Below are 20,646 nucleotides of genomic sequence, written 5' to 3'. Positions count from 1 at the left end.
GGCCTTTATGAGCTGGGATTTGTGTGAAAAAGTTCCGTACTTTGCAATTGGAATTAAATAACATCTGAATCTGTAATTTTCCTGTACTTATCTTGAAAGGTCTTATCTATTAGATATTTGCATCTCGTTTTTCGATATTTTTGCTACTTACATGCCGCTTTGGCAGGGACCTTGTAGAAAAACAAAAAATGGCTTGAATTACGTTAATTTATGTCACTATTAAATATCAGTTTCGGCTTTTTTTGCGAATAAGCTTGTATTCATTTTTGAGGAAAAAGATGTAAAATTAGATTTTTCCCTGAAAATATATTTTATATTTTTACTCTTTTTAATATCGTTAACAGATATTCAAATTTCCGTTTTTCAGTTACGTGGTTTTAATTAAAAAATATATAAGTAAAAGTGAAATAAACATCGTTATAATGTTGGAGGAAATTTAATACTAACATTTTGTTTTGACAACATTTTAGATAATTTTTATAGAACATTATTTTATGCTTACATGCCGTATTTTAAATAATATTTTTTACCTCATGGTAATATACGCCATGTGGACGCAAAAAATACTCAGCAACATTAAATTAAACTCCGAGTTTACACTTTGTATCAAATTCATCAGTGTACAATTACATTGTTAATTGATACGTAATTAACTGCCAAAAGAGGTGATTATTAATATTAATAATCGACTTGTCAGGGGTTGTCCAAAATATTAACTCAGTAATTTAATTTGCACCCGAATATTGAGGTAACAAATTACATGTGATGGTTCGTAGCCGGGCTAAATTGCGATGCAAAATTTTATTTATAGCTGAATTTTGTTTGGACTGAAACTATTTTGGTTTATTATATAATTAACTTAATTCGACGGGTGAAATGTGAAGTTTTACTAACATTGTTAAAATTACAAAATCTTTCTCTACCCGTTCGGTAATAATATATAAAGAAGCGTTGTTTTATTAAGCTAATAATACGGTTTAACTTAACTCACATATTTTTACTCATAGTTTGTCGCGCGACATGTTTCGTTTTTATAGCATGGTATCATTTTTATCACTTGGCATTGTCACTATGCCTGTCACTTTCTCACTTATTTAACTTGCCCTGTTAGTACGTATGTTATTTTGTTACTGTCAAATCTTGGAAGCTAAATTTGACCCACTTCCCGATTACCGAATGAGCTAAGCTAATACATACGAGTATGTAAGTCGGATGACAATGCAATATTAGGGTACCATCGAGCTGATCTGATGATGGAGACAGGAGGTGGCCATAGGAACTCTGTGATGAAACAACGCGATCTAATTGTGTTTGTAGTTTTTAGAATTGTCTCGATGAGTATTTGCCCGTGGTAAGAAAAGTACAGTCAACGACAAAAGCTTGTACCAAAAATGATTTTTTTGCGAAAAACTAATTTTCAATAAGGACATTAACATGCTTGTTTAGTGGTGATATACGGACAGACCCGTCAGAAAGATAGGCAGACGGACATATTGGGACTTTTACCCTTTAACTGATCACATTGTAAGAAATGCTAAATTCAAGCCTCATGAAGCCAGGTGGCAATAATAAGGACTATAAGGACTAGTCCTAAAACTTCTGCTTAAGAGTCACCGGCAAGGTCAGTCGAATTTCACCTTCGCATACAAACGGAGTTTCATTCTCATTTTAAAACTACGTGTTGGATTGTAATGAAACTTTGCAAATACAATGACATGGGGTATAACTAGTCCTATAATTAGTTTATATAGCTTCAGTTTATATAACAAACGAAATAGAGCAAAAACAAGTTTTGTATGAAAAACTTAATATCACTGTATTTTTTTTACTATGGCATCTGAAGCTAGATAAACTAACTATAGTATAAAATCTCTAAGAATGAATTTTTGACACTTGAGTATTGACGTAATTAGTGATGGGGCTAAGACGTATCGTGTGTCAAATTTAGCGATTAATTATGAATTGTCCGAATCGATTTTACTACAACAGATTTGTTCTTGTTATATGCCTATATATTTAGTATCACAAATTTCTCAAATTCATAATTGATTTCTACTAATTATGTATGACATTATAATATTTCCATAATATATTTATATTGCCTATTGATTACATATTCGATTTTTATGGACTTACAGAAATGTTACATGAATTGGAACAGCAGACATGGTCACAACACTAAATAAAAAATAAAATAGACCTAGACCGTAACTGTTTGCATTCTAAATTATTATCGTAAAATATTCAATAACTAAGATATGAAGAAATGTAACATTCATTAAGTTATGTTAATGAAAAGTGAAATATTGTGTTTACGTACATGACAAGGTCTAATATCGTTATGGGATTTTGTTTAAAATTTCAAAGTGTCTTGCGCGTTTACGTTCTACGGGCGTTGCGATGTGTCAAAAGTTCATACTTAGTGATTTTAGACTATACAGGACTAGATATCCCTTATCCTATTGTGCTAACAAAGTATTCAGAGCAATCTAGCTAGTCGTTTTAAAATGAGAGTGGAACTACGTTTGTATGGAGAACCGAGCTTGCTGGGGGCCCTTAAGAAAAAAATACAAAAAATATATACTAATAATAATTTAAGTTTTTTTTTTCGTATAATATCTTATTGTACCCTATAACGGTGTATGGGCTGCTAGTGCCACATACGCCAATTGTATTCTGTTGGTTGCTTGATTTAATGATAACTCACAATATCACCGAAAATATTGATACGAAACTACTATCTATAAAAGCGCGATATTATGAATGATTATGCTAGTGAGGACGTGCGTGATAGGTGCTAATTATGAACGTAAACTGACTCGTGTTTTATTGCTTTACGCAATTGTAAGTCATTTCGCTGAGATGACAATTTATTTATAAAAATTTGATTCAGGCAACAAGGCCCATATTACAAGTACCTTATAGACTAAAATACATATACATTTATAAAATTAAAACTAAACATTATTTAGGCGACAAAACGGCGTGGCTCCGTTGAATCGGCCGCTCTTGTGTCGGATTCGGCAGTTTGCTCCGGAACCTCCGAAACACGACACCCTTGGGCCAGAAGTCGGCGCATTCGATGGTCCACTACAGTAGGGCAATGTGCGGTATGCAGACCGTTGGGGGTTCAAGGTTTTGCTTGCCATTTTGGCTATGGATCTCTACAAATGGTCTTTCGATCGATATTCCTTATTAACATCGCTAAAATTAGGCCACAGTCACAGGTACAACCGTATTACCGATCCACAGGTAATAAATCAACTTGAAAGGCCGTTGAAAAAAAACCGTGATTGTTTCCAAAGTTATGCGAACCCATAGAAATGGGGCGTAACGCTTTTGATTTACGAGTAAAAGATCGTTCATAAATCACTCTTTACACCCGGCCTGACGCCTACGGAAAAATTACACAAAAACCGGAAAAACGGACAAGTATTTACGACGAACGTCGGCTGGAAGATGTTGTTAATTAATCTGCTGTTTAATTACAGTTTCATAGTTTCTTGGCTATTATGACGTAGAGTTTCATTAAAATGGCTTTAGTCTGCGCTTTGTATGAAATCAATATCAGTGTGATCGCTAAGGGGTAGTTTTTAGATTTAAGTTATTTCTCCGCAGTTGGTTTTCTACGCACGCACCTTATAAGATCACGATAATGATGTCCCATTTTTTTTTTATTTGGAACCAGTTACACTCAAAGTACAGTCAAATTTCAGATGCAGGGATTATGCAATCATACAATCCTCTTGTCGCCTTTAAACATTATACACCAATGAGTGATCAAAAGATGTATTTCCAATTAGGTACTTTTCATCTCAGGCAATTAAAAAGCATCACACAAGGTATCTTAGCATATAATTTTCATTTCTTTAATGCAATTTACCCACTAATATATTCTAAAATTCTCAAATCTTATTTCTAGCAAAAAGCATTAAGGATATCAATTGTACCAAGCCTAAGGTTTTCTTGGAAAGGATCCAAAGCCTATGGAAATTCCAGGCGTGACGACGCCGCAGACCGTCGGGACGTGATGTCTAGCAGAACCTTTATAAGCACAGGTCGTTTTATAATACTGACGTATAGAAGATTCACTATATAACAAAAGCTATGTTTGACGGCCAAGGTTACCTTTCTCTGACGTATTGAACTCGTTAGGGTTGTCAACGTTGTGCGTCATACGCATTGCTTATTTTTTATTGGCATGCAATTATTGATAGCAAGAAGGGTACTCTAACTTCCCCAGAAACCCAGCTTTCTCTTACAATAAAATATTTATTTATTAATTAATAATATTTGTTTTACAAGGGGGCAAAGTTAGGGTCTAAGGTTTTCTTGGAAAGGATCCAAAGCCTATGGAAATTCCAGGCGTGACGACGCCGCAGACCGTCGGGACGTGATGTCTAGCAGAACCTTTATAAGCACAGGTCGTTTTATAATACTGACGTATAGAAGATTCACTATATAACAAAAGCTATGTTTGACGGCCAAGGTTACCTTTCCCTGACGTATTGAACTCGTTAGGGTTGTCAAGTTTGTGCGTCATACGCATTGCTTATTTTTTATTGGCATGCAATTATTGATAGCAAGAAGGATACTCTAACTTCCCCAGAAACCCAGCTTTCTCTTACAATAAAATATTTATTTATTAATTAATAATATTTGTGTTACAAGGGGGCAAAGTTAGGGTCGCAACGCTCCACACACGTCACCACACCGACGCGAAGAAAATATTAACTGTAAAACGTTACTAATTAAATCCGAATGAACCCTATTAAATATTTATCATTCAAAATCATCACTTTTTAAAAGTCAGTTTCGCCAAAATGAGGAAACCACTCAAAATGTGCATCTAATTACTTTGCCTCTCTTGTGGATAAAATGCAAATCTCTTATCCGTTTTTGAAGCATTTGAAGCACAATAGAACCTTGCGAGCTGGTGTAGTGAAAAATCATTTACAGTACATATGGTGCTACTTTTTTTTAATACTACGTCGGTGGCAAACAAGCATACAGCCCGCCTCATGGTAAGCAGTCTCCGCAGCCTATGTACGCCTGCAACTCCAGAGGAGTTACATGCGCGTTGCCAACCCTAAACCCGGCACCCCCCCCCCCCCCACCCTCGTTGAGCTCTCTGGCAACCTTACTCACCGGCAGGAACACAACACTATGAGTAGGGTCTAGTGTTATTTGGCTGCTGTTTCCTGTAAGCTGGTGGTGTGCGAGAATGATCACTTTCCGTGCATATGTCGAAACTTTAGAGTCATATGTACTGTAAAACGTTGTACGATACACGTGCGAATATTTAATTTGCAACTCGTGTTAATTTATAACACTCCCTTCGGTCGTGTTTTAATTCTCTTCGTTTAATTCACTCGTTGCGAATTTCCTACTTTGTGCACTTGTATCGTAAATAACTATTGCGATACCTACAATTCACACCAACTGGTTGGAGTCACATTCAGACACACAGACATAAACACACTCGAATAGGTTGATAGTTGGAGGGTCGAATGGAGATTAAGTAAACTCAAACATTGCCGAAGATGTGTTGTATTCTTGGTTTACAAGTATAAAGAGAGCGGGTAAAACTAAACATAACTTATTTATAGGCTAATATTGCTTGCATGCTATTTATACAATTACGTGCGTCGCATATTTATGTTGCAGGCAGTAACGTATAGTTACTGTCAATTTTTCCTCGAACCAGAAATTTTTCCTTATTTATGATTTCTAATTTTCACTCATGGCAACCCTATTTGCGACGTAAACTCGCGTACTCCCAATACGCGATAGGAAAGAGCCGGGAATATCCCAGTTTTAATTTTCTTTGAAAACGGAATCAATTATTTTCCCAGCCTCGGGAGACAGCGGCGGACTTATCTAAACGAGCCATAATTACATTTTATGGCGAACGAGAAATTATTTTATTTCATTTCGATGAATGAAGTTAATCTAAACATTGGCTTGGGGGCGATGAGTGGAGGTTTTGTGTTACAAGTTGTAATTTGTACATTGGACGGATTTTGGTTTTTGATGATATCCCTTCATTACTGAAAGAGCTCTTTTCTAGATTATATGATTACCATGATTAGGTATGATTAGGCTATTGATAGGGAAGCGTCCACCCTTAAGAATTGATTCTTACCATATTACCTAATTTGAGGTAGGTACTAGAGTAACTTATAGGTCTAAAGGGAAAAGCAGTCCAAATTAGCTCCGGAATGCCCGCCCAATTACAAAGTTTGACCTCCCCGTACGTGTTTCAAAAGGCGACATGATCAAGCTTGGTGTAACTTAATCAATGACCAGCAACGGACGATAATATTACTAACCACAAACAAAACAACATAAATTTTGCTATAAATTGTGTTTGTATTTCTGAAATTCATAATATGTTTTTGTTACAGGTATGTACTGTAAGCGGCAGACTACAAAACAAAACAGAAGAGGATAAGCATAGTTTAGAAACGTTCAAAAACTAGAGTAGAATATTCTTTTTTGTCGTATCCTCATGACTGAGGGACGTGATGATAGTGGACATTCTTCACCAGTGTTCTCCAAGTCGCTCTCTCTTGGCCCCTCAATGGAATAGAATGGAATAAAATGGCCCCTGGGAATTCAAACCTGTAATCTGGCTTTATTCCCTGACGTTATTCTATCCGACCAACGTATACGTCCATTCCTATGTGTTAAATATGCCTTCTGGCCAGGGTAGGGGCTGATGAGGAGGCACCAGGGAAACACGTCCGTTCAGCATAGAATGTATTTCGAGAACGAAGAATTAAGCCTACCCACATTCAGTCGGCGCCTGATTACTAAATCTACCCACATATGTCACACCCCCCCACTTAGCCTATAGATACACTTACGCATTAGGTTAATAAGAATAAAATCATAATACTAAAAATTTAAGTCGAACCCGTATCTTTTAACGGGTTTCCTAGTGCGGATCGGTCTGGGGCCCTCCACGGAGGCCGGCAATGTAGGGGGCGCGGCCGGTGCACCCGGCAACGGTAAACCACTCACGACCCTTAACTCAGAATTGCTTGTTACCGGTTCTGGCACCCTTCCCGTCGTCGTATCAGTAGAAAATTCGTTTGGTGGTTTTACCGAAATCGGAGAGTTAGGTACGGACACATCAATCGTGCTTGCCCATTTATTTTTAAGCTGATCGATATGTCGTTTGATGGGTGGACCATTTTCCCTACCAACTATATAGTTGCGAGATCCTACTTTTTGTTCAATTTTCCCTCCTATCCATCTTTCCCCTCCTGTGTAATTACGTGCCCACACTTCCTCCCCGATATCCAACTGTCTAGACGTACCTCCCGCATACTCGACCTGTTTACGTTGACTCTGAATAACCTTATCTTCTACTTGCCTTCTACATTTCAATAGATCTAGACGAGACCTTAATGTCCTACGCTGTAAAAGAACCGCTGGTGACGTCCCGGTTGTACTGTGGTCTACATTTCGGTAAGACAGTAAATATGACTGTAACGCTGCGTCTACATCGACGCCATCGCGCAGAGCTTTCCGAACTACTCGCTTGCACAGTTTAACTGCCCCCTCTGCGGCCCCATTCGAGGAAGGATGGTATACCGGCGCAAATGTTATCTTAATACCATTAAAAGTCATAAAACGCTCATACTCTTTACTAGAAAACGGAGGCCCATTATCCGATACGATGTCTTTCGGTAGTCCAAAACGCGCAAATGTTTCCCGTAATACGCGAATTACGTTAGCGGCCGTAGTTTTATTCATTTTAAAGACTTCAATCCATTTCGAGGTTGAATCAATTAACACCAAAAATGAGGCACCTTGAATAGGGCCCATGAAATCGACATGTAACCGTGACCAAACCTCTGACTCGTATGGCCAGGGTTGAGGTACCGCCCTAGCCGGAGCCGTACTCTCTGCTGTACACGCGGTACACGCTTTACAGACGCTTTCAATTGCCGCATCGATGCCCGGCCACCATACAATGCTTCGCGCGATACTCTTCATCTTAACTATCCCCATATGTCCGCTGTGCACCTCTTTCAACAAAGAATCCTGCAATTTCTTTGGAATGACTAATCTATAACCCCATACTATACACCCTGCATCGATGTATAACTCGTTACGTCGTGAAAAATAAGGTTTAATCTGCTCATCGGTACAAAATGTTGGCCAGCCGGATTGTATAAACAACATTACTTTCCTAAGAACGTCGTCCTTACTAACTTCTTGACACAAAGTCTTCCTTGTAATTGGCATGAAATTTTGAACAAAATTCAAATAAGTGATTTCGCGTGTATTATTTTTACCGTTTTCCTGTTCGGAACGTAATCCTACTGGTAACCGAGATAGCGCGTCCGCCGCGTTTTTCTCGCTACGCACGTATTCGATGTCATAATCGTAACCCGCGAGGATAACCGCCCAACGCTGCATCCTACTCGCTGCCATTACCGGTATGCCGGACTTATCGCCAAAAATTGAGACTAAAGGTTTATGGTCAGTTCTTAATGTGAATTTTCTACCATAGAGATATTGATGGAATTTTTTAATACCATATATTATTGACAAAGCTTCGCGTTCAATCTGGGAGTACGCCTTTTCCGCCGAATTCAATACCCGTGATGCATACGCAATTGGCCGCTCGCCCTCTGGCGTCAAATGGGAAATGACCGCCCCCACCCCCACACTGCTAGCATCCGTGGTAAGAACCAGATCCAAATGTGGCGAGTAATGAGCTAAGATGGTACTAGAAATTAACATTTGTTTGATTTTGTTGAACGCTGACCTACAATGTTCGTCCCATACAAAATTAACATTTTTTTGTAAAAGCCTGTATAGTGGTGCCAAAATAGTGCTCACGTTAGGTACAAATTTGGCGTAATACATAATGAGACCCAAAAATGAGCGAAGCTCCGACACATTACTTGGTTCTCCTACTTCTTTAATGGCCTTAATTTTCTCAGGACACGTGTGCACACCCTTTTTGCTAATGACAAAACCCAAATACGTTACCGACGGTGCAAAAAAGGTGCATTTCTCTTTTTTTACCTTTAACCCATACTTCCGCAACCTCTCAAATACCTCCGTGAGAGTTTCTAAATGCGCCCGATCGTCAGAACCAGTTATAATAATGTCGTCCAAGAAAACCCCTACCGTTGGTAAGTCCGCAAACAACTGCTCTAGCTTCCTTTGAAATATGCCGGGACTGGAAGCTAAGCCATAAATTAAGCGATTGTACATAAACAAGCCTTTGTGGGTATTTATTACGGTGTATTGTTTTGAATCGTCTAATTCGAATTGCGCGTACGCTTGCGATAAGTCAATTTTCGAAAATTTATCCCCCTTATGCAATTTTGTCAACAAATCATCTACTCGAGGTACTGGAAAATGATCCACTTGCAAACATTTATTCAGTGTCAATTTGAAATCCCCACACAAACGAATAGTCCCATCTTTTTTCATTACCGGTACGACGGGAGTGGCCCAGTCCGAGGTGGGCACGGGCGTGATGATGCCGTCGCGCACTAGCTGATCCAGCGCACGCTCCACTGGCTCGCGCAGCGCGTACGGCAGCGGGCGCGCGCGCAGGAACACCGGCCGCGCCCCCTCGCGCAGCGCGAACCCGACCTTGCCGCCCGTGAACCGCCCCAAACCGTCTTCAAAAACTTGTTTAAACCTGGAACTGAACACATTTTCATCAAAGTTTTGACTAATATTTTCCCTTTCCAATTTGTTACATGGCACGGAAGTGGGCAAAGTTACCCCGAGTTCATGAATCCATTGTCGACCTAACAAACTTGTCATGCCCCTTTTAATTACATACAGATCTAATTGTTTGTTTACTTTGCCATATTGTACACTCACGCATAATTTACCTACGGGTATTACCCTTTCCCCGGTGTAATATCGCATTGAGACATCACTCGGATTTAATTTAAAATTCCCTAAAGTTTTTAAGTAACAATCATAACTAATGCAAGAAATACAGCTACCCGTATCAATTTCCATATCTATGTATCTCTTGTTAACTTTCATTGATAATACATATGGCGGATAAGCACTAAAGTCCTTTAAAGCCATTGAATAGTTATAGGTAACTACCTCGTCACTTCCCTCGCTGTCGTCATACGCCACCTGCCCATCCGCGTCTCCGTCATACAACGCGAACAGCTGTTCCTCGCGTAGTCTCGGGCACATCCTCTTCAGATGTCCATCTCGGTTGCACACCCGACACACGTAAGCCTTAAACTTGCACGTGTTGGAGTCATGACTGCCGCCGCACACCTTGCAGCCAGCTGCGCCGCCGTGCGCGCCGCGCTCGCGGCCGGCGCCCGCGACGCCCGGCCCGCGCCGTCCGCCCCGGCCGCTCGCGCCGCGCCCGGCGCCCGCCCAACCTCGCGTAGCCCCCGTGACCTTCCGTCCCCCGGCGGCTTCTCCGTGACCGTAGCTCCCCCGCCCCCGGCTCGATGCCACCTGGTAGACACCCGTACTTCCTCCATGGTTGTCTACTCGCTTCTCCATAACCGCCGATTCCGTCTCGGCCGAATCTATCGTTACGGCTAATTTAAAAGCTTTCTCGAACGTGATTTCCTCCTCTGCGAATAGCCGCTGTCGTATAACATCCTTCGATAGACCGCAAACAAATTGGTCCCTTAAATTTTCTTGCAATGAGTCCGCGCCAAAATTGCAAGTCATTGACATTTCTTCAAGGCTGCGACATACTCAGCTATGCTCTCATCACTCGCCTGACGTCGTTGTCGAAATTTGAACCTTTCTGCTAATACACTCGGTTTAGGTTGCAAGTGCGATTTCATAATGGCCTTCAACTGATCAAAAGTCTTTGTTGCCGGGCGCGCCGGCGTACACAAATTAACCATAAGTTCATACGCGTCACTGCCTATCACAGTAATTAAAGTAGCCACTTTAACCGTGTCACTCACTGAATTCGCTATAAAATACTGTTCTAAACGCTCCACGTATAAGTCCCAACAATCTTTGTTCATATCGAACGGGGCTATCTTTCCGACTGCCATTGTAACTGTTTATTAACACGCTTAACTAAATCACAACACTAAAAAGTTCGACACGTAGATCACAGTCCCGTCGCCACTGTTAAATATGCCTTCTGGCCAGGGTAGGGGCTGATGAGGAGGCACCAGGGAAACACGTCCGTTCAGCATAGAATGTATTTCGAGAACGAAGAATTAAGCCTACCCACATTCAGTCGGCGCCTGATTACTAAATCTACCCACATATGTCACACTATGCTTCCTTGCCATGCGGCCAGTGATAATGAGCTTCTCCAGACTATAATAGTAAATTTCAATGCAAGTGTGCAAAGTGTGTTATTATTTACATTTGCGAAAAAATCACAAATCAAATATTGGTTCCATGAGTATTCACACTTAACAGTTACTAATTTTCCCTTGAACTTGAATGATATTGTTAATTCAGCACTATAAAATACCTTCAGCGATGATTTACATTGCAAAAATTAATCTCAATAACTCATTTCATACAAAAACACTCTCATAGTTGCAAACTAAGTTAAATTATTTTGATACAACTCAATTTTAAGTGAAAACAGCGGGCGCCGGTTTTACTTTTTAATTTTTCATTTTTTCTGTTAACGACAGCCAACGTGGCAATGATAGTTTCGATCAGTCAAATAGCCTGATTAAAAAAATGTTTTAGTGAAATATGGTATTCTATAAATTTCATTTATATAATAACAAATAAATATTTAATTTATATCGTGTAACAATATTTTTGAACATCCGGACTCTGATTGAACGTGGTCAGAAATAAATTGAAAAAAAAAATGTGAAAAGTAAAAAGAACTAGTTCACAAAAACCACCTTTGCGAACGCTAAATAGCTACGTAAAGTAGCACTTTTTGAGGAACTGCATTAAAATAGTTATTCACGATACAAGTGCAGAAAATAGGAAATTCGCAACGAGTTGTGGTTTTACATCGACACGAGTTACGAATTACCTATTCGCACGTGTATCATACAACGTTTTACAGTAAATACTTATGGCTCTAGTAGTAGATACTCATTACTAAGTCATTACTAAGAATGACATTTCCGCGCGACTATCGAACGACGTTTTTTAATACAGTTGCGAAAAAATAAGAAAAACAACAAGTAATTTTTTTATGCATGTTCTATAAGACAGAAACAATTGTAAATATAAAAAATTGTACTATTATTACCTAAGTATCGTTATTTACAATTATTTGCGTATCTTATATTTAAATTGTATAAAAAAATATCGAATGTTGCCTTTGGAAACTTAAAACATGCTTGCTGTAAGAAAGAACGCCTCTTTGACAGGCGTTTCGGCAGCTATTCCGTTCCATTCAGACAACTTATTAAGAACGGTTTTTCAATATCCAATATTAAAAAATAAACGTGTTATAATGTTGAAGAGGTAATTAATGAAATATGAAATATATATTTTTTTTATTATTCTTACATTTACAGTAGGTTTCTATGTTCATTACGACTTTTAACGGAAACTAACATTAACACTCATCAATAAGTGTTCATGAATTGGAACAAGTGTAATTTAAAAAAAATGGAAAAGTGAAAATCACTAGTTCGCGAACTTTCCGCACGCTAAACAGCTACGTAATAAAGCACTTTTTGAGCAACTGTATTAAAAAAGAATATTACGATGACCAAGGCCAGTTACATTACACAGAAAAGTTACGAGATTGACAGTGAATACTCCGTTTCGCATTGCTGCAATTTAAATGTACCCTTTTAAACGTATATGAGTTACAACGTAATATACACTCCGCAAAAAAGTAGCAACATTTCTTGTCAGAATTTTATTCCCGTGAAAGAGGTAAGAAAATATGCAGGACTATTCGAGTATTCGCAGTCGGCTCGGTTCATTAGGTCCGTCCTGGCGCATGATATGGGCTTGATTTCACTCGCCCTTTGCAAGGTGGCGGCGGAGATAGCAATTCGCATTGGGAGAGTAAGAGGTGGAATTTTGTAGGAATATATTTAAAATGAGCGATGGGGTTAGAAATGCGTATTGCTCAGTACAACGAGCGTCACGGCTTTTAAATAGTTCAGAAAGTGTTTCGGAAAATTGGTATTTTTCTTGTAGTCAATACTTTTAAGATTTTGGTTAATTTTACTTATTTGGTTAATTTTCATTATGAAGCTTAACGATTTTAAGCTCCATTAATTTTATGGTGTCAAAATGGACGATGTATTAGGTACTGTAACTCACGCTAAAAAAGGTTTTTGAAGCAATAGTTATAAGTTGTTCTTTTTATAGGTCTTTGGTCAAAACGGTGAGCTATTTCCGATTGCTATTAAGAATATATGAGACGAGCCCAATTCGGATTTAATAACTTGTTATGGTTTTGATCTTATTTCGAGAAGACCTTAGCTGATTGGTGCAAACTGAAGTGAAATTCATGTGTGAGAAGCACGGCAGTCACCAAGATCATCAAATCAGTTTAAATTCGTAGCAAGTCGCAAAATCTGAATCGGGCTCCAGGGCATTCATAGTTTTTATTTATTTATTTGAGTTAGGCAACAAGAACAACACATATTACATAATTTACATATTATACCTTATAGATTACATAAAAACTAACTATTATGGCGACAGAACGGCGTGGCTATTTTATATTCGTGCATAACGTGCAATAGCACTGCCTCGCTCTCACACCGGAGTGCTGTGATGTGCGGATCCGCATTAGCGTGACAACCTCGTAAATAACCAAGTCCACGTCCCATCGTCCGCACTGTTAACTGTCAATTCGAAACCTTATTGCTAAGACATAGGGTCTCTCGACGGTCAGTTTTATTTATTCAAAGCCCGCAATATTTACTCAGCGCACGACGATCCGAAAGAAAATCGAATCAAAGCTAACCCGACGGGGCTTCTTGACCTAATTTGGACGTGGAGGCCGACGATTTCCCGGCCCATTGGGCCCAAATGATGCCCGAACCTACCCGAGACACGTTGGAAAGAAAGATTTATTGTGGACACCACACAAATACAAAAAAAAAACAAAATTATTTATGCTGTCTTGTCGAGTCCCTTCATATGATTCACAAAAATCAAGACGCATGCAAAAGAAGAACAATCAATTACTTATACACTATATACTACGCACGACTCTTAATTTATAATTTTAGAAGATGAAATAAACAATGTATCTTCCTAGCGTTTTTGATTTTTTTTATCAAGGCGGGCGCTAGCCAAGGGAACAGGCACTAGTTAACGAAAGCGAGTGACTTCTGACATTTCAACGTGGAGGGCAAATTAGGCTTTTTGATATTCGTTCGGCTTCCTCACGACGTTCTCATGAATTAATTAAGTGTACTGTTAACTTTGTTTACATAATAGATATAAACAGAGGTATTACTATAACTAGCTTAAATCTAAAACAGGCCCTTGAGGCATTGTACTAAGGATGCTGGCGGCATTTCCTCCTTGTATTGCAATACTGCTACGTTGAGCGAGGGGACCCCATGGAGTATTAGTTCTTATGTTATCTATCGGCAAATGGCCTTGATTTATTCTCAATTGTAAATATCTACCTTGAGTCATTAGGGCAATGAACACTTTTGAGACAAGAAAGCAGCCAGAGCTTTTATTATATATCTAAACATAATATAAAATCAAAGTCACCACGCCGCGCCGCGTCTATGTCTGTTCGCTAAAAACTCGAAAACTAAGAAAAAATCAAAGAAATAAAGGTGAAATTTTCCATTTGAAACTTACATGAATTTAAGTGTAAGTTTCACTTTAGAAACTTACAAGCCATCACTAGCCATGATGGCCAACCAAGTCCTGTAACAAAGAACAAGAATGAGAAGGAATGCCAACACCATCCTGTTTGCAACAACAGACAGGGCTGTCGTCACGACCGCGTCAGACGCGGCCAAAAAGGGCCTTGCCCAGAAAAGGCCTCCTCACACCCCCCAACGGGAGTGTCAGATGACCCCGCTGCTGTACTCGTCAAACCGGGGAATGATTATCAGTCTCTATTATTCACGTCTCTGCCTGAGCCTACCATGCAGCAGAGCGGTTTACGACGGCTGTTCGAATGACGCTTTCTATTCGAAATTCGAAGCAAGGATAAGTTTTACTGGAGTTTGCGTAACGCTTTTTTATGAGGAATTTCTTTTAGACTTTGGTATTTTTTAGGAAAACTTCAACGTATTTGACAATGATGAAAAATTTTGCAATCCAGAAATCTATTTTTTGCAAAGGCATAGAAACGATTTTTTTTATGATAGAGGAGGCAAACGAGCAGACTGATCACCTGATAGTAAGCGATTACCGCCGCCCATGGACACCTGCAACACCAAATTTAAATTATTGTATACATTAATGCTCTTCGAGAGCATTAATGTATACATTAATATACATTAATGCTCTCGAAGTAGGTAGTTCTTACACAATTCTATTTATTCATCTAATCAGCCCATAATATCCACCCACTGGTGGGTACCTGCCTGTCACCTTTTCTGCATTAGGTACGCCACGATCCTCGGTCCTATACTAATCTCGTCCACACTGCATACTTGAGGTTTGGAAGATGTCATCAGACCATCTAATCGACAGCCTACACTGACCTATGGAAGGTAGAGTTAAGGAATATAATCTCCATATACCAAAAAGTGTCCGACAAAAAAAACATAAATAAGTGGCGCTACAATACCTAGAATACTTGAGAAAAAAATCTAATCATAGACAGCGCACTTCACTCCGTCAATAACGCCTCGATTCTTAGCTACTCTAGCGCTACTCTGGAGAGATTTGGAACTATTATTTATAGCTGACAGCTGGACACTTTTGCAACATTTCTGCCTATGGAGATTTTATTCCTTGCCTCTACCTTCCATACACTGACCCATCATTCTGTACCCTGTTTTGCTCTACTCCCATCGTTCTGTGACGTTTCTTCAAACAAAAACGTCACTTTGACACTGACACGATCCATATATCTAGACCTGCCTATTTGTATCTTGAAAATCGAACCTATACATTACCTTACCATCCGAACTTCACCTTTAAGAGTCAACAGCAAACTCGGCTGAATGACATCTTCCCATAAAAATGAAGTTTCGTTCTTATTTTAAAACTACGAGTTAGATTGTAATGAAACTTTGCTCTGCTCCAGCATATTACAAATGAAAAAGAGCATACTACAAATGAAAAAGAGCATACTACAAATGAAAAAGAGTATACTACAAATGAAAACGAGTATACTACAAATGTATTTTTAACGGTATCTGAAGTTACATAAACTAATTACAGGCATAGATATACCTTATCCTATTATAACTACAGTTTCAGAACAATCTAGCCAGTCGTTTTAAAATAAGAGCGTAACTACGTTTGTATAGAGAACTGTTAAGCAATTCATTTTGAATGCCACTGCCCGATACTTTCGTAGATTGTTATTATTAATACTAAATCTACATTCCTATAACAACCAAGCATATCATTGCTTCCGAAACCCTATAAAAATGTTCTGTTAGTTCTTCTCCCCCCTTCCAGACGCTTGACACCCCTCTCAGTCGACATGTCGGAACTTGAACCCCAAGATGTCGCCAAACAAACGGAGCATAAATGAAAACTTGGAAACTTCAACGGGGAACTTTTTGAATCGAATTTTAAGTTATTGTTCGTATAGTTAATATCTGTCTGCGCGTTATTCAATAATCTTATCAGTGGGCTGCAAAAGTAAAATAAATTTGCGTTTTTTTGATAAATGCTTTTATTGCCGAGTTTATATTACGCAAAGAATTATATCGTCATAAATAATGAAATAATTGAGTGATTTTTAGTAGCTACTGAAGAGGTATATTATCCTCCAAGCTCGACAGTATTAAATTATTGTTTTAAGTCTTGTGTCTACAGATGTGGGTATTGCGGGAAATTTCCTAATAGTTGCAAATGTTCTCGCAATTTTTGAAAAAAATCATGTAAATTTCTATTTTGGAAATGGAAAGTGGCATTCAAATAGGAGATTCTTACGGTAGATGTCGCTATGCGCCTCCCTAAGGCGTGTAAAAGAAAGGAATGGAAAAAATCGCACGCTTCTGCTAAGCTTCGGTAGTTGGTTAAGAGCAATTAGCGGTATTCCAAGTTTGAATCTTTCCCAAAGCGAGGAATTTTTCCATATTTCTTTTAGTTTTTTAAAATTTGTAGTGGTGTGGTACGTGGTAGCCTGGTAGGTAATTATTATTAACGTGTGATAAGAATATTAAGAATAGCGTTACGACATCAAATAAAATAATAATAAGTAGTTTAGTGACGATGATACTTTTATTTTATTTATTTATTAAGGTTTGCCAACAGGTGTAATACAAATACAAATGGACTTAATAACCACAAACCAATTTTTTTTGCACCTACCTACTGCAGCGGTAGGTGCATACAATTGCAGGAATTAAACAAAATGGACCTAAAGGCGAAACACAGTGGCCATACCAGTTGACTTGTTACAACAATTATTACTTTTTAATACAGTTGCTCAAAAAGTGGTACTTTTTGTGGCTGCGTAGCGTGCGAGAAGCTCAATTTCTCGAACTAGTGCTTTTTACTTTTTAGTTCCAAACTATACTTTCGAAACGCAGTAATTTTATATTAGATTTTTTACTTGGAAATTATGAAATTAAAAACGCTTACGAATACTAGGAGTATTTATTTAAAGTATTCATTAATATATAAATGACGAAAACATATTAAGAATTTGCATTTTATAGCCTACTCTGTCTTAGGTATCTATGTATGAAATATTTACTTTCCTAAAAATCGTTCTTTGATTTGGCTGAATGATACAAGCATAGGTATGCCTAGAAAAAAAAGTTTAAAAGCAAATCAGCCCGCCCTTTTGAAATAACTTCTAACATTATTTAAACACATTAACGCATATAAATATATAATTTGGTACGAGAAGTTATAAAAAAATATTGAAAATGAGTGATTCAGACATTGATATGACACCACCAGACATTCGTGCTAGAGCAGCAATTGCCAATGACTGTGTTATTCCAGAAAAATCTAAAAACCAATATAATGCCGTCTATGTAAAATTTATCGAGTGGAAAACCTTACATAACGCAAAGTCTTTTTCAGAGACTGTTTTGATGGCCTATTTTCAAGAGCTGTCTGAAACCTATCGGCCATCAACATTATGGTCAAAATATTCTATGTTGAAAGCTGTTATAAAGTTAAAACATGACATAGATATAAAAACTTACACCAGATTGACTGCTTTCTTAAAAAGGTAAAGTGCAGGATTTCAGAGTAAAAAATCGAAGGTACTAACAGCTGAACAAATTGAGACGTTTATTAATGAAGCTCCAGATCAGCAACATCTAGCTACAAAGGTATAAACTTAAATATAAATCTAATAAAATATGTACACAATTTAAGTAAATTAACTCTAAAAATAAAGTAGGAAGTTAAAAAAAATAGAATGAAATAAACAATTGTCTTACAATATATAATAAATATGTAACTTTGTTCATAGGTTGCTCTTATATTTGGAGTCTGTGGCGCATGCAGACGCGAAGAGCTCACAAATGTATCAGTAAAAGATATAGAAACACATGGGGATATACTTCTTGTCATAATACCAAATACAAAAAATAAAATTCCCAGGTCCTTCACTATTGACGGCCCATTTGCAGAAATAGTCAAGAAATATCAGAGTCTGCGGTCTTCTAAGGGCAAAAGTGACCGTTTCTTTCAGAATTTTCAAAGAGGAAGGTGCACTGCCCAGGTAATAGGCTTAAACAAGTTTGGGAATATGCCGAGAGATATCGCTCAGTACTTAAATTTGCCTGATGCAAATCTTTACACTGGACATGCATTTAGGAGAACCTCTGCTACATTACTTGGCGACTCAGGAGCTGACATAACAACTTTGAAGAGGCATGGAGGTTGGCGGTCAAGTAATGTAGCAGAAGGATACATAGAAAACTCCGTTGATAACAAATTAAAAATTGGAAAACAAATTGCAAAATCAATTAATGTAAAGCCGCAAGAGCCCACAGAATTTTCTTCATCCACATTCCAATCTGGTCTTAATGTATCTGTTAATACTGAACCTCAACCAGGACCGTCACATGCTAACAACACTTTGGTTACACCCAGCCCTGTTAACCAACCAGGACCGTCACGTGCCAACAACACTTGGATTACACATAGCCCCTCTAACTTTGACCCACATGAATTATCACAACAGCAGGAACCTGAAAATACACCATGCCTGACTAGTCAGACACTTAATTTACATGGAAGAACTCACAACATAACTATGAACTGCACTAATTGTACCATTAACTATAATTATTACTGAAAATAAAATATTTCTGATATCAACCTTGTTTTAATACAAATATATATTTTTTTAATTCTCATTTAATCACAAAAGCAAGTAATTCTTCTTAGACCTCATTTGATATAGTTCTCTTTTCATAATGTTAAACATAATCATCATTTCTTCTAAACATGGTCATCAACGTGGCACTTGAGCAGCAGTTGTATGTACATAGTAATTGACTGGTTGACTTCCTAGGAGCCGCTTTGAGTGAATATTATCCTTCCGCCAATTTGTTAGGGACCTGCAAAATGTTAATAATTTAGTAACATTTATAGATTTCACCAGCTTCTTGTTCAAAAAATAACCTTAAACATAACTAATAATGTGATTTAATGTTTCTTTTACCTCTAATTATCCTTGAAAGTCTTCAAATATTCAAACAATTCATGATATTTTAGTTGTAAAACGTGTCCTTGGTCACATGTCGCAGATCACAAATTTGGCACTAAAACTCTTGTTGCATGATCTGTTTCTGTTTGTTGATACTGTAATGTCTTGTACTTCTGTTTTGATAATGTTAAAGGTTCTAATTAATGTCGTTTCAGTATTATAATTAATTATCTGCATTCAATTTAGTTTCTCAACTCGAGGCCGATGGCGCTGATTCCAATAGTATGTTGTCACTGTCAGTGTCATTTGTAAAGTATGGGTTCGTTCAAAAATAACTTCGAAGCAAGCATATTTTATCGCAATGATATATTAATTTATTATTTTTTCGCAACTATATTAAAAAACGTCGTTTACAACTAGTGTGAAATAGAATGTCTTTTCACACTAGTTGTAAAATGTACTATTTCGACATTTCAATCTCACAATACTTCTATTTTAATTCTTATTTTTGTGTCAATCTATTTTTTTAATTAAAGTACAGTAAGCATCAAAACGAATAAAACAAAACTCGGATGATGACATATAATGTGCTTAAAAGGCGGTTGGCCTATATAAGCATAATACATAACTTTGTAGGTACTTATTGATAAATCAAAACATCGATGTACAACATCGATGATAAATAAAACGACAAATAAAAACGCAAGGTTGCATTACTTAGTACTGAATTAACGCACATATTTTCTTGCATTGCTAGAATTACCAGCAACCGCTCTATAACGTATAAATTATCGTTTACTAAAGAGTAATTGCTAAAATCCTTCAATTCGTTCCCACAATTACTCAGGAGCCATTAAGTAACCATTCAACTTGAAAAAACATGTCCTCTAGAAAATACCGGACCACAGTTTACCCAGAGCAAAACAGTATGTAAA

The 20,646-nt window shown here is 37.8% G+C and overlaps 1 protein-coding gene, 1 long non-coding RNA gene and 1 pseudogene across 3 annotated transcripts in view; 2 read left to right on the top strand and 1 right to left on the bottom strand.

Moving 5' to 3' along the window:
• LOC133518774 (syndecan) overlaps window positions 1-20,646 on the top strand; it is a 521,110-nt gene that overhangs the window by 465,323 nt on the left and 35,141 nt on the right. The gene's annotated exons all lie outside the window — the stretch shown is intronic.
• On the bottom strand, window positions 9,369-11,268 carry LOC133518561 (uncharacterized; annotated as a pseudogene).
• On the top strand, window positions 18,286-19,376 carry LOC133518757 (uncharacterized). The gene is made up of 2 exons (XR_009799522.1): window positions 18,286-18,383; window positions 18,527-19,376. It is a non-coding gene; the product is annotated as an uncharacterized LOC133518757 (long non-coding RNA).

Source organism: Cydia pomonella, chromosome 6 (genome assembly GCF_033807575.1).
Source record: "Cydia pomonella isolate Wapato2018A chromosome 6, ilCydPomo1, whole genome shotgun sequence".
NCBI classification, from domain to species: Eukaryota; Metazoa; Arthropoda; class Insecta; order Lepidoptera; family Tortricidae; genus Cydia; species Cydia pomonella.
The sequence above is the reverse complement of the archived record's forward strand: the minus strand, read 5'-3'. Positions and strand labels throughout refer to the sequence as shown.